The sequence below is a fragment of the Dermacentor variabilis genome, chromosome 11 (assembly GCF_050947875.1).
Source record: "Dermacentor variabilis isolate Ectoservices chromosome 11, ASM5094787v1, whole genome shotgun sequence".
Taxonomy (NCBI): Eukaryota; Metazoa; Arthropoda; class Arachnida; order Ixodida; family Ixodidae; genus Dermacentor; species Dermacentor variabilis.
This window is the reverse complement of record NC_134578.1, coordinates 18,237,121-18,252,953: the sequence shown is the minus strand read 5'-3', so window position 1 is coordinate 18,252,953 and position 15,833 is coordinate 18,237,121. Positions and strand designations below refer to the sequence as shown.

General features: G+C 46.0%; 1 protein-coding gene across 2 annotated transcripts in view; it reads left to right on the top strand.

Moving 5' to 3' along the window:
* rdgA (retinal degeneration A) overlaps positions 1 to 15,833 on the top strand; it is a 442,041-nt gene that overhangs the window by 83,037 nt on the left and 343,171 nt on the right. The gene's annotated exons all lie outside the window — the stretch shown is intronic.

The window sequence follows — 15,833 nt, the reverse complement described above, 5'->3', positions numbered from 1 at the left end:
CCACTTGGTAAAACTCGCTACATTGTTTTCGGTTCGCTCATCCTATTAAAACCTTAGTATGGGCGAGTCACGTTACAACAGAACCTTCTTTTTCATAACAAAATGCAGTACTAGTAATAACGTTACCTAATCGTTTTAGGAGTTATGTGCCAGAGATTCAGTTCTAGTCAGCCTTCATTAAAATCATTTTTACTTGCGCTGCAGTTTGCTGCTACGACTATTTCAGAGATAATCGGCCACCGAAGCTTGCTGTTGGTGTAGCGCGCGGTGTTCTCCCACGCGCGCCACTAAAGCGCTATCTACGCGCGCATGAGATGGCTACATATTTCATGGCAACACTGTAAACACATATCACATGAGTTTAGAATTCATCACCAGTTGCTGTCATCAGTCGCGCAAATTTATTAGGCGCCTTGACGCTTGTATTGAATTTGGCGAGCAGTGAATATCACTATACATTACTTTTTCTCTGAATTCCTTCAAGAACCGTAGACAAGACCCGTAGGTAACTCGGAAGCGATCACAGAAAGTATTGAGCATGGACTTAAAGAGCTCTATATGTAGAAATGATTTAAGAATTCTCTTTCCGGCAAGTTTCGTGAAAACTGACGCTAGTTTAATCTACGCCGTTGTGTCGGTACGCACGATGGTAAGCACGAGGAAAGTGCATTTCAAATACCGCAAGTTGATGTGAATGGAGCAGCATTAACGTATGCCACGCCCCCGCAGGATGTTACCCCTCCGTCTCCGCGTTTAAGCAAAGGAAAACATTTTTACGCGAGACAGAAACTGAAGAGACGGTCGCTTTATCCGCGTAAGTGAATATTCTGCCTTCCGCATACACAACGTGGTATTTAAATGAAAATCTCTCGCTCACATTCGCAGCGTATCAGTCGGCAATTAGAACCGACTTGCAAAGTGAATATGTCCATGAGAAATTTTCGGGTTTGGCGAAGGCGCGCCTCGGGCAGACATATATATATTGCGCAGCTGGTTCTTAGGCTTTGAACAGAAGCAGTTTTCACCCCGCAAAACGTTACTTGTCGGCAAGTACCGCGACCTGCGTTTCAATGCAGCAAGTATGGGCAAAGTTGCACTGTTCCCCCATCCCCAAGGGCTCTTGATGTATTCGTATTCAACGCGAGCGCTTGCGTCGCCGTATAATTTTGAAAAATCATCGAGGTCAACACAAATTTACACGGGCATTGCTGCCTGCCGATGTTGTAAACTGTGCTTCTGCCGATGCATTCATTAACTGGATACACAATTTTAGGTGTTGAATAGCAAAAAGGCTGCTGTTGTTATATGTATTGTATTTTTACTAATTATGGCTGCGTGTACATCGCATACCTTTCTATACTGTTGTACGAGGGGTTCCTCGTAGCAAATTGAATGAGTCAAAAGCATATTTACTTCAAAAAAAAAGTAACAACGAAGAGGGACGAAGAGATACAGTTGCAAGCTATTGTCCGGTCCCAACTTTGGCGATTATTCCCTGACATCTATCTCGAAGTTTTTTATCCTGTTTGTCCAAGGATATCCTGCCTTTCCCATCACTCAGTCTCATCCCAGAGTTCCGCTACGCCTTCAAAGCACAATCACAAGTTCGTAATATTTGAACAAAACGGCGCAAAAGACGGAGCCCTGCGAGTGGCTAACAGCCGCACATTGCGATTTTTATCTATTTGCTACTAGCCATGTCCCGTCTTTCGCTTTGTTTTTTTCAAAGTTGTTGCCTTACCGACTATCCCAGGTTCGAACCCTGTTCATAACCGTATTGAGGCCAGGCTACCAATAGTTCCGATCACAGGCATTTTCACAGGAACGAAGCCAAGCCACTGGTCCACCAGCCGAAACGTCAGTCAAATGTACTTTGGTTATTCAACGTACGTCGTACTCTTTTCCATATATATATATATATATATATATATATATATATATATATATATATATATATATATATATATATATATATATATATATATCGGCGCTTGAGCAGGCTCTTTGCATAAACCTGCCACTCGCCGGACACTTGTGATACAAGGTTCGTCTCTTTTGCAAAGGACGCAGCTGACGTCTACCATTAGGCATCGTGTCCTAAGAAACCGAAATAGGGGTCCCACAGCGCCAGCTTTTGGTGTTTCGATGTGGGCGTCCAGCACGCCGCGTAAGGACGGTCCGCCGAACCCGCAGTGTCGGCACTCGCTTTTTTTTCTCGATTCCCCCAGCACAACCACCTTCTGTGTCGTAGCAGAAACCCCGCCGCCGCATGCGGTGCTCTCGCCTTCGACGCCAGTGGCGCGTGCGTCTGACATCGACTGCGACCAGAGTCGAGCGTCGTCAGGGGCGAGGCGTCGCGCTTATGGCGTCGTCCTCAACCCACGTGCGGACACCCGTCAGCTGCGCTGGTAGTATACGCAGCGTTTTGCGGCCCGATGCGATCGATATACCCTGGCTGTAGCAATGTTATTTCTTTAAGGAGTCATCGGCAAGCGGCGTTCCCTTGCTTTCTACGTCACGATCCAACTCGCGCGTTTAAGGTTCAAGGGCGTGACCGAGGGCAGAGAAACGTCATCCCGAGTAAACGTCATTCGCCTTGTCGTTTACGTTTAATCGCGTTAACTTGCTTACTCGGGACAAGGAGAACAAATTTAGTTTAACAAAATAGGCGGGCAAAATTTATGCGGGAGGAATCAGGCTTTGCGAATGACGTTGATGCTTGCTGCTTCCCCTCAGAATCTGCTGTTTAAATAGGGACGAAGAGAAAATAAATACGTCTGTAGGGGGCCTGCTAGGCGCGACATTCAAGCGTGCTTACGCGCTTATTTGTAATGAACGGCGACATCTGCGCGTTGCCATGTGCGCCTGGCGCGTCTGCTGTTTCTTTCTTTCTACTGTTTTCTTTATGCGTGCCTGCATGCGTGCGAGTGTTCGTGGGTGTGTGTTTGTTAATCTCTGTGCGCGGCTCCTAAGAGACGCTGCGACGCGCGCTTGCGACAGCAGTGTTATCCGGCACAAATCGATGAATTCGCCGACAGGCCCTGCTTGTTAGCGTGGTGTTAGTTTTCTTCAATCCTTGCGCGGTATCTCTTTGTAAGTTTCAATTACGCCGTGCGCGTTCATTCGAGCAACCGGTGCGCGTTTTTTGCTGTAGGTTCTGCAGTATGGATGGTGAGGTTGTTGTTGTTGTTTTTTCGCATCTATAGCTACGCAATGAAGACCACCCGGGTCATTTGCAAGTGCACGAAACCCCATGCAGACGTTGATACGCTTGCTGCAGCAATTTTATCCTTCTCGTATCGATTAATGACGTTGGCAGTTTGTCCTCGGTAACGTGTTAGCTTTCTTCAATTGTAATGTGGCCCTTTTATTGATGCGAAAGCGTTATATGTACAATGGGGAAGCATTGCAACTCCATAGCCACTGAGCTATTGCGGCGGGTGTTCGAACATTCTCGAATGTTGTTGCGGTTCTGTTGCGAAACAGTGCTTATTTAATCAGCGTGCTCAGGCGAAGCGATTGTTGTTGCACTTTGCAGAATGTAAGCGAACACGTTCGATTATTCGCGAATGTTATGCAATACATGCGCAGATAGCAGGCGGACTTCACCTGTGAATTCGAATTTCGATGGCTCACGAATGGGCTCGACCTTATCGTTATTCCTTTGAGTGTTGCTTCTTTTTCTGAGCATAAGTTTGACCAGTAAAAATTGTTAATTTATATAAGCGAATTATATTCTGGGAAAATATTGAGTGGAGTATTCAGCTGTGATGACCCCCCTCCACTGTTGTATTTGACCTATCTTTGTTCCATTCGATGGCTGGATCCACGTGCCTTCCTGTGTACCTATGCGGTGCTTTCTTATGTGCCCTGACTTTAGCGTTGTTGGAATAATGGATTTATTTATCCTGTTTACAACAGAAAGGATGCAGAAGCGAAAGGCCATGTGGCCTGACAAAGGCATCTGCTCCTACAATTGGGCACGGATGCCGTACGCAGCATACAAATCATATAGATTGACGTAGTAATTCTGCGGAAACCCGCAAGGTGGAGAGAAGCAATGAATAAAGGGAAAACGAGACATCCACCCGTTCGTAGCAATTGCTACAAAGGAAACCCATACGGGTTCCTCGAAAGAAAAGCTTCATAGTTGAAGAAAAATTCGTCCTGGTCCGGGACTCGAACCCGGGACCACCGCCTTTCCGGGGCAGCCGCTCTACCATCTGAGCTAACCAGGCGGCTAGCAGATGGCAGGGCGAAGTCGAATTTGTCGACAACACGAAGCAAAGGCAAGAGTTTGACGTAGTAATTCTGCGGAAACCCGCAAGGTGGAGAGAAGCAATGAATAAAGGGAAAACGAGACATCCACCCGTTCGTAGCAATTCAGATGGTAGAGATGGCTCAGTTCGTAGCAATTCAGATGGCTCAGATGGTAGAGCGGCTGCCCCGGAAAGGCGGTGGTCCCGGGTTCGAGTCCCGGACCAGGACGAATTTTTCTTCAACTATGAGGCTTTTCTTTCGAGGAACCCGTATGGGTTTCCTTTGTAGCAATTGCTACGAACGGGTGGATGTCTCGTTTTCCCTTTATTCATTGCTTCTCTCCACCTTGCGGGTTTCCGCAGAATTACTACGTCAAACTCTTGCCTTGGCTTCGTGTTGTCGACAAATTCGACTTCGCCCTGCCATCTGCTAGCCGCCTGGTTAGCTCAGATGGTAGAGCGGCTGCCCCGGAAAGGCGGGTGGTCCCGGGTTCGAGTCCCGGACCAGGACGAATTTTTCTTCAACTATGAGGCTTTTCTTTCGAGGAACCCGTATGGGTTTCCTTTGTAGCAATTGCTACGAACGGGTGGATGTCTCGTTTTCCCTTTATTCAAATCATATAGATATACGGAAATCAACCAGAGTGTCGGGATACAAACTATTATTTTCGCAAGAAAAAGGGGGAGGGGAACATGTCTCCAAACATAACTTCAAGTTATGTGACTGTACTACGTGTTGCTGCGTTTATGAATCAACTTTCAGTTTTATAGGTTGGATTTTATTGTGCTTAAGTGATTCTACTTTGCGTTACAGTGTTTCTGGGTTGACTTTCCGTTTTAGTGATTTTAAATGATTTCTGTTTCATATCTGTGTACCTAATTTTTTGCTCCTCTCTGCGTGCAAAAAGAAAGAATAGACGATGCCAGCTAAAGGCGCCAACATCTCCAAGGCATCACATAATATGAAGGGAACTCATGCTTTTGGCACTGTGGTTCTTCAACGTCACTAAAAACTTGGTCATATAAGATTAACCCATTATTCGAGCCCTTTATTGAAACTCCGGCGTGTCAGCCACATGCGTGTACTTGGCATGTTTCGTGGGAGCTTCGCGAGGGCTAAATTTCATGACGCGAAATCTGAAAGTTTTCTAGAAGCTCGAGTGTCGTTTTTTTTTTCGTCTCTACTAACGCGGCTATTTGGGACGTGCCCTCCATGTTTTTGCCCCTTATGGAAACGAGACGCGGGCTAAAATGTTAGCGATCGAACTCGAAGGAAAAAAATAAGTAAATAAATAAAACGTTCTTCAGACTGCAAACACGAGGGCGTGCGCTCTGTCAGTGCGCATGCGAAATCCGCCCCGGATTAGATTGGAGCTTAAACTCTTAAACCCGCGGAATCCTTGACGAGATTTCTTGAGGTCAATGACATTTCGTAAGCCTCTAATCTCAAGCTTCACGCGATTGTCCGAACAAACAATCTGAATTGGCAAACAGAACATATATTTAAAATTTGAACGACGACAGTGAAAGAAGTTTCTGCTAGTGCAAATTTAAATAGGAGTGAATGTAATAGTACCCTGATGTTTTTCCTTCTCTCTCTCTTTCTCCCTCTTCTTCACTTCAATTAGGTCAGATTATTCGAGAAGAGACGAGACTGGTAACATACTTGCATACGGAGTCGGTACACACCTCGACTTCGGCCAATTTTTTTTTTTTTAACGACAACACATTGTACTTGTCTTCCCTGCTTTAATAAATGCCAAACATCAGATGTTTGGTTATGACAGCACTGGCTGTCCCAAAATATCAACTAAGGAAAGTTACAAAAAAAAAGCAATGAAATTACGCCACGCCGTCAGAACTGGTGTATAAACAAATGGCTAAACACTTCCGGAACAAGTTCATGGATCGAGAAGAAAAACAGAATTTTTTTTTATTTTCTACAGCCATTGCATTCAATTCGCTGCTCTGCTTACTCGTAATATATGTTATACCCGCCCTCTACTTACGATCTCTTCTTGCGCAGCTAATGTTCATCGTGGTCATCATCGTCCCTTAGAAGGGTTTGAGCGTGAGCTAGCTCGTACAGGTAATTCATTTTAAACAGCGCCAAAAAACACACGGACAAGGAAGGGCACCGGCCCGTGCTATTCCTTGTCCGTGTGTTCTTCTTTTTCTGTTTTTGCGTTCTTTAAAATGAATGATCATCATCACCAGCGTCGTGCACCGTCACTGCCGTACCTTTTACCCCTATTGATTACGGTTGACTTCACATTGGGCACACAACAAACAAATAATATCTACTGAAAGCTGAAGGCTTCCACTAGCGACCTCCAGTTTTTCCTCCTGGCCCCGTGTTTGTCGGCTCAACGCTATCTCTGAAACATCTGTAATCTCCATCGAGTCCACTAAATACTCTGCCAGTCTGAACTACCTTTCTGTTTTCTCTTCCTTTGACACCCATGCTGTTTGTTCTCATAGGAAACTGGCAGTCTGATTTAATTTTTTTAATGCATCCCAACTTTGCTCTTTTTCTCTTAACCTTATACTGGTACGTGTTTGCGTCTTATGTTTAAAAGCGTTACAGCTGATCGTGGTCCTATCGTCTTATCTAATCTCTTTTCTAGCTGCGAGAAAAGTAATGTCAGCAACGATGTGCTTAAATTCGCGATAAGGCAGTGCTTAGGCTTTATAATACAAGGTTGTGAGCACCCAATCACTCTGAAATATTTTTTTTTATATACTACTGGTTTTAATGCAACAGAACGCTATAAAGAGGCACGTGCGAAGGCTACAAGGAAGGGAAACTCTGCAGTCTGCGGAAGGATTCTTAGTGTTCAGGGAGTCGAACCCCGGCCTACAATTTGCAATGCGATGTTCAGAGCTTCGCTTCGCGTCGTCTAATTCCGCCCACTCTCGCTCTTACATCTGCTGGCCTCCCGTTTGGCACAAATCGGCAGTATTGTAATTTGATTGCGACGTCAATTAAACTTTATGGTTTCTCACCGGTCTCACTTCGTCCACCACCCAAGTGTGGTGCCACCTGCGCCACCTGGCGTACTCCTGAGCACACCAGTGTTGTTCGTTTTCTTTTTTCTCGGGCTGAAGCGAGAGGCAGAGAGAATGCACCCCTACTTGTTGCTGGGCTAGCTGGTTCAAAATTAATACGGTGTGCTAGGACGCGAAACAAAGTGAAGTAAGGCCAGCGCAGGAAACAGCGTCCTCTCCTGCCCTTTTGTTATTTCAATTTGTTTAGCTTCCTAGCATGGGGCTGTGGGAGAGGAGAAAGTTTAATGAAGGAAAAAACGTAGAGGGTGGCCGGATGTGCATGTATCCGGCGTGCGGCTTCCCAGAGAGATGAAGGGGAAGAACAGGGAAGTAAAGGAGACTGAAGAGGGCTAATAAAAAAAAATAATACCTCTCGTATTCTAGAGCATTTCTCCCCTCAACACCCGACCTCGACACAAGGAAGTTGGTGGCAGTGCTGCCCATCGACAGAAGTGGTCACTGCGATAGAAGTGGTCACCCCATGGCAAATATTCAGAAGTGTAGCGTCATATTGAGCCGAGGGGTGTCACTGTGCATACCTCGGTGGAGTAGATGAAGAAATCCGAGTCGAGAATCATTTTGAGAAGGCAAGGATACGTGGTAATACATGCTCTCCGATCTGTTCCACTTGATGGGTGTCCCTGACAAGTGCACACAAACACACGCACGCGCGCATCGCGTCAATAAGTAATAAGTCACAGCCTCTTGTCCAGTATAGAACACATTTGGCTGCTCCAGGCCTCTTTTACAACTAAGCTGTATGTGGCTAGGATCCCGAGAGTCTTACACGTTCGCCCGCAGAAAACTACATTCATCAATGGCCCTTAGCCCGTAAGCCAGCAAAAAATGCAATGGCTCTTCGCCGCGCAAGGCAGAGGCTGCAAGGGCTCAGCAAACTGAAGCGAACAGGGCATACATACTTTTTTTAATCAGCCATACAGGTGAGACGGGAGGCTAAGGCCAGTGGGGCTCTTCACTAAGGCTCTCCCATGAGGATAATCTATTTTTATCGTTAACTATAGATTTCTCTCTCTCTCTCTCTCTCACGCATACAACGTACAGAACAGCACACCTTTCAATAAGGAACAGTCTGAAAAGAAGCATCCAAACCGCATAATAGATGACAAGGTGCTCCTGATAGCTATGAGAAACACGCAGCGTTTACCTGCATACCTTTCCGGGTAGAGATTATTGTAGCGCAAGCTGTCGCCGCGATGCCAGCTTGCGACGTGGGGTGTGACGTCACTAGCCTTTCATATGTATAATATAACCAGCCAAGCAACTGATTTCAGTGTTGTTGCAGCAGCACTATGGGCGGCGGCGTGCTGTCGAAATTGCCATTACTCCCATTCCTACCATTACTCTCGTATATAGCAGCTACCATTACTATAAAGCCATAAAGCATTGCATACGCCCTTTGCAGTCGTAGTGGCGATTTCTAACCTCTTCGCTGGGCGGCCATTTTCGCAGGACCGGTATGGCGAGCTTTTTTTTTTTTTTAAGGAAACTCTTCTAGGAAAGTACTACAGCGAGATTTCTCGAAAAACCCACGTCTTGCGTTCCCTTTCAGCGCAAGAATCAGCCAGGTCGACGCCAAGTTTTACTTTCAAGGGTTCATTATTCTCTACACATATTTACGTGGGACCCATTTGGTCTGTCTCGCTTTGCGACCCAGCTGCGGAAGTTTATATCTTGCTTACCTGTTCTTGCTATGTAACCATGCATTCTCTCTCTCTCTCTCTCTCTCTCTCTCTCTCTCTCTCTCTTTATTCCGGCGTTCATTGGAAGTGGACCAAGCGAGAGCCCGAGCTTCCAACATCAGCGAAACATCCAGAGCTTAGCTTCGTTCCAGGAAAGGACGATTTGTTTTGGATGCCGCGAAGACGAGACGTGCATGACGTCGCCAGACATTAGCCTGCGTAGCTCAAGAAACGCGGCGCTTGATTTGACGCCGCAGCCGGTCGAGAAGTCGCGGGCCAGTCGGCCATTCAGGCTTGAAAGAAGTGCAGGCGAGCGGCTCGTGTTGAGACCTGTTAGTCGGCCCGACAGCCTGGGAAACGCGACGCGGTCTCCAGTCACGTTCGTTAGGAAAAACTGGGGCACGAACTAACCGACAGAGTTGAAGTTCGAGGACGCTTTTTATTATTTTTTTTAGGTTCTGGCCATTTCCTCGCCGGCTAAAGTTCGTTCCCGAAATAATCGTAGGTTATACTTAGAGAGGGTTGGATAACAAGGCTTCTAGGTCGGAAACAAAGGAGGTACCTATGGGATCACGAAAAAAAAAGGAGAAGCAGCCGCAGTGTGGAAAGGCTATAGGACGACGACAAGACCGGGGTAATTGGAGATCGCTACGGCTACACGATGCAGGAGTGTAAGAGAAATGTCGTTGCAAGCTACGCTAGGAAGCCGACAAGCAATGTATCAAAGATGGTAACTGAGCTTGTACAAGATGGTTAGTACGGGATCACGTTTTGCCTGCCTGTTTCCTTACTTACTATAATGCGAAACTGAGATAATGGGCCGTCGGAGATCCGGTTGTGGGGCCGCAAGCATCAAACATATAATCATGCGAGCAACAAATGTGAAAGAAAACAAGGCATGAAATAAAAAGTAAGGAATAAATAAAACATCAGGTCAGTCAGGTATAGCCTTCCGTATTTTGTGCATATATATGTATCTATACGGGGGGTTTCAAATATCACCACACATCAACGGTGCCAGTGCAAATACAAGAGGCGCATTCGTTTAGCTTCTTGGAACAGAATGGAACCGCTGAGATAAATGTACGTCCGAACCCGCTTTTTTTGTGTCATCGTTATCATTACCATAATCTTTTTTATACATATCCGCGGCAGGAGAGATGACTCACCCAACTATCTCCAATTACCCCTTTCTGCCCTCCGCTGGCATCATCATCACCATCATATTCAGCGCTCATTTATCTCCACTGCAGGACGAAGGAATCTCCCAACGATCTCCAATTACATTTGTCTTGCGCTCGCTGATTCCAAGTCGTGCCTAGAAATTTCCCTATTTCATCCTGCCACCTTGTTCTACGCCGTCAAATACTGCGCTTCCCTTCCATTGGTACCCATTCTGTAGCAACTAAGCCATGGGTTACCTACCTGCCTTACCATTACATGGCCCGCGAAAGCTCACTTTCTTCCTCTCGATCTCCACTAGAATATTGGATAACACCGTTTGTTCTCCAATGCCCACCGGGTGGTCTTGCTGTGTGTTACCGTTCTGCGCCTTTAATTTTCTGTTCCGTCGTTCGCTGCGCAGTGGATAGCTTCTGTTAGTTTCTGCCGAATACATTAGCACCGGCAGTACGCTATGATTTCACACTTCTTTTTCCTGCCATTTCATAGCTGGGATAAAGAAATAGCGCAGAGAATCCACGGAGATGGGAGGGTCTTCCAACTGAAGCGGTGTACTTACATCTAAGGGATTTGCATGGGGAACGTACAGACGCGTTCGCATGTGTGCCAAGGGGCGGCAAAATTACTTGTAGCAAGAGTGCATTAGACAGGATGAATTTTCGGAGACCGGAAGAAAACACGGAGTCGTTAGAGTGAGCCATCGTCTTCTAACCCGCCACTCACCACTTGGAATGTGGAAAGGGGGTACGAGTGATGGGTGACGGTAATGATGATGATGATGATGATGATGATGATGACGATGATGATAATGACGATGACGATGAGTGAGCCATCGTGTTTTAACGCGCCACTCACCACTGGTAATGTGGAAAGGGGCTAAGAGTGATGGGTGACGGTAAAGATGATGATGATGACGACGACGACGACATATGAAAGCGTGCGTAGTCTCAACTGCGAGAGCCGAGTAATTTCCTATTGCAGCTCGACTGATTTTAGTCTCCTTTGGTGTTCGTTTAAGACAAGAAATTGCTGTACATTAACTTTCTTTTCCTTTCTGTTTCACAACAGGCGCTAACTTCTGGTGATAACTGGTTCCACACAAACTTTGCGGTTCATGTGTCCAAAAACTGCAAAGTACCTTGCTTTAGACGCCATAGGGGAGGACTCTTGACTAACTTATACCAATGGTGCTTTTATTACCTAACCTTAAGTCTAAGTAAAGTAGGTATTTTGTTCCACTCTATTTAGGTGATGCGGCAGCCGTGGTGGAGACTCAAACTTCCAACCACGTTATGTCACACGGTCAATTGTCACACTCTAAAGATGCTACACCCATTAAGGGGGATGATTTGCTCTGCAGCTTACTCTCTGCAGCCATTACCCCCGGAGGCTATCGGTTTCTTCATTTCATTTTTTTTTATCTTACGCGACAGAGAGTTGAAGATAGGCCAGCGATGAGACAAGCATTAGTTTAGAACTCTCAATTAGTTCTGACCACGTGGTGTGCTCTAAAATATTTGACGCGAGCTTGACAAAGATAGCTACACTCTTAATGTTGTTACACATGGGTTCGACAAGGCAAGCGGAGCATGCTTGAAAACATTTTCCCCGTGCTATGTGAGGCCTATTCGAAACGAGATTAAGAGGCGCAGACGCATTTGTCCACGTGCTATACAGCAAGTGAGGAGACAGCGAAATGCCTAGAGTCATTTCCGTAGTCGTGCTTCGCGCAATAGTAAAACGACTTTCTTCGTCGATGTGCCTATGTGCTTTCCAGTAGCCTGGTGAAGCCGGCGCCCTTACTTTCTCACGAAGCTATAGACATGTTATTATGTACCATATGAAGTTTCGGTTCCCAAGATGCCTGTTTGTTATGACGTCACAAATCCGAATTTGGTCACGTGGGGGCAGAGCACCGCGACGTTTTGGCACTCTCTTCAGCTCTCTTGGTCGTCTGCTATGCTGCTACAATGTGCCACGCGGTGTGTCTTTACTTTAGCCTTTGTGGCTTGTAAAGTAGCTCTTTCTTCTTTACTTCCCTTCTCCTTATCTTCAACTTTTTTTTTATAACCACTCCTTCCTAAGGAAAAGGTGCGCTTTGTTCCCCTTTCGGTGGCAGCTGCCAGCCTGCTCCTTCCCTATATGGCCCTCTCTGCGCATCGTATTGTTTTTATACCAAACTATAACAGCAATAATAACGAGTCTCTGGAATACTTCGCCACGTTCGGCTCTCACGTGACCACCTTCCGTGTCGTGGCATCGTGACAGCTCCGGGGAAACGAATCCGGTGCTCAGAAAGCTATTGTAGTAAATTGTATAGGGCTCTCTGAGTCTCTCTCTTTTCTTTTATTGCTTCCTGATATAGGGCCTTCGTTTGATGCAAAATAACACAACAAGCGAGAAATGTCATGTCAATACTCCTTTTCGAAGTAAGCAGCAATAAGCATTTAGGTCTTCTTCTTTCAGCACCTGCACTTGTCTCGGTACGAATAAACGCACTAGTATAACAATAGTGCCTTAGGCTACACCTCGGCGTTACACACCGTTACTTCTTTAGCGCGAATCATCCAAGTGGCCCGGTTCCGATGTTATAAAGCAGCAACGCGCCAAACCGAGGGCTGCTTTCCCAGAAGCAGTATTGAGCATAAATAGAGATAAAAAGAAGAAGAGGTTGCTATCTTCGGTCGGAAACAGTCCAGCGGTATAAAAAGGACATAATTGTTTTTCCCGTTTCCTTTCTACACGTTCTTGCGACGTCCCCTTTCGGGGCGTACAGCTTAGTGCGGACTGCTCGGCAGTGGAAGAGTTTCTATTTTCTTTTTCGAACACCTGGCTGGGCCAGTTTCCAAAAGGTACGGATGAGCGACGTGCGAAGGCTCTTGACACGCCTGGAGGAAACTTTCTTCCAAAAGCGGAAGTAAGCGGTGAGGAAACGGGACACGATGGAGGAAACGGGAAAGGGAAGGAAGGAAGTGAGCTGGCGGGCATCCACCACGTGGGTTATTCGATTGACAAGTGGCACGACAAGTGTTCCGTTCCCCCATTGCGCTCTTTCTGCCGTGTGTCTTTCTTGTTCATATACCGTCCTGAAATAAAGGTTATAAGAAGTAGGGGAAGCAGGCAGAAAACAATGAAATAAAGCATAACGGAAACAAAATGGAAGCACAGAGGAAGCACAAAGGAAGCACAAAAGAAGCATGACAGTCAAAGGAGGGACAAAAAAGGAAATGAGTGACAGAAACGAGAGGCTGTTCGATTAGTGCGACGTAACCCGGGGCAACGCGGGAATGCGTCCACTTAGCACTTAGCAGGATACCGCCAGCCGCATGCGACAGCATCGTCACGTCTGCCTCGAATTGAATGTCTCTGTAGCTCGCGATCGACTCTGCCGGAGCCGGCAGAACTGTGGGGCGACGGAAATATGTGGCGCCATGTCGATTTGAGTGGACGCGAACCGCTCGGTGCGTACGGCAGGCGTTTCCATCTTGATGGGTGCATAACTCCCCCAAGGGTTCCGCGTGTGATGCGAGACTGACAAAAGAAAAAAATGAAAGCCGTGAGGTGTGCCGGACATAATCGACGATATTGGAAGTGGACGCCTTGATTTGCTCCGTGTTTAGGGGTACTAATCACTTTCCTGTTGCGCCTTGTCGCTTTGGATGACATCAAGCAATAGGAAGAACGCTTCCAGAGCGGAGGTTCCTAAATTAATCTATTGGAGCACGTCATAGCAGTTTTGCGACATGCCACTTGCAACCTACCAGCTGATAAGTGTCTGCTATTGGGCTTGTTGGTAAAACATGATTCAAAGTTTCACTAATAGCGCAAGGACACCAGAGGAGACATAAGTGAAGACTGTTCTCTCTTGTGTCCCTTCTGGTACCCTTACGCTGTCAAGCAAACTTTAAAACTATCAAATGACTTAGGAACATTGCGCTGTAAAGGTTTGTATTACGACATCAAGTGTAGCTGTATGTGGCAGCGGTGTAAAGAAGCATCGTAATCACTCTTTTGTGGTCGAAGCTGTCAACGGGAAATATTTACGGAAGCTTCATATTTAAAGAACACAGCGTGAGCTTGTTCGATCATAAGGAGAACGTGCGGTGTTTGCAACTTCAAATGCAAGTTTTAAACGCTGCCGTAGGGTGTAAGCCGATGTGCATTCTAGACCAAGGAACCTACACTGCAATAACGGTCACGATATTAAGACATTGTGGTACTGAAGTGAAGCCCTTCGTGCAGATTGCCCCAAGACAAATTTAAATGTAACTCAACATAGAAAATTATGTGAAAATTTTATTTTACGTACTCGGGATACGTAAACAAACGCTGGAAAGGGCAATACAAGTGGCACATTGATAATTCAGGTCATGAGAGGTTTTGGGAGGCACAAATGCTGTGCAACGTTGGTGGGCGTAATGTTTTCATGTAGATGGCACTGGTTGCGCCAGAAAGCCGCATCCGGATACTACCAATGGTACATATAAGCACGTGTACTCAACTTCGCTGCATTGAACTTGAAGCGTTCACTGCAGATATGCTTCGTCAATAAGTGGGCATGCCTACACATTCTTTCAAAATATTTCTGCTTGTAACGAAACGTAAAAACACTACTAAGCAATTAAGCAACAGTCTGAGAAGGAGAAAGTTTTCAAAGACCTGTCAAGGAAGGAAGGAAGGAAAATGGGAAAAGGAAAGGCAGGGAGGTTAACCAGTTTAGCTTAACCGGTTTGCTACCCTACACATGGGAGCGAGATGGGGTTGATGAAAGATGGGGAGGAAAGTGTGATGTACTAAGGATAGGGAGATACAACAAACACTGTATTGTAAATCACAAACGCAAGCAGTTCGATGAAGTTTGCACATAGATATGTACATTTTATTTTAGCATACCCTCGAATTAAAATATTACTGACAACTTATGCAATTAGAATGGAAACTGCGTTCATTCTTCCTTCCTGTGCTAGCAATCTACCTGCTTGGCTTTCTGACTCAGTGAACGGAATAATATCTCGTGAAGAAGACAATGGAAGATAGCGTAATAGCGTTGTAGCCAGCGCATTGCAAGGAAAAGGTCAGCTAGCATATTGCAAGGAAGCGAGAAGCAAATGCCGTATGCATTTAAGCATACTGCCCTTAAGCACCGAACGCGGGATTGAATTCCGCCCACGGCGGCCGCATTTCGATGGGGGCGAAGTACGAAAACACCCGTGTACTTAGACTTAGTTGCACGTTAAAGAACCCCAGGTGATCAAAATTTCCAGAGTCCTCCACTACGGCGTGCCTCATAATCAGAAAGTGGTTTTGGCAAGTAAAACCCCATAATCTATCTAATCTTAAGCACCGAAATCAAAGAACCGCGTATTAGTATGACTCTGCTTGATTTATTGGCACATTGCAGCTTTATAATTGCGTTTTGTACGAACAGACCTCGGGACAGGGAACAATCTATGGTATTAATCATGTACGAATCAATGTCGCACTGCCATGGGTCACTAAGCTGTGCAGATCACTCATCTCGCATACACTCTAAGTAGCAACGCCATGAGCTTTCTAGCTGGCAACTTTCATAGTGCACTGACATGCATCACCGTAGGCTCCTCAGTAAATTCAAGCACAAGTGCGAGTACTTTCAATTTTTATC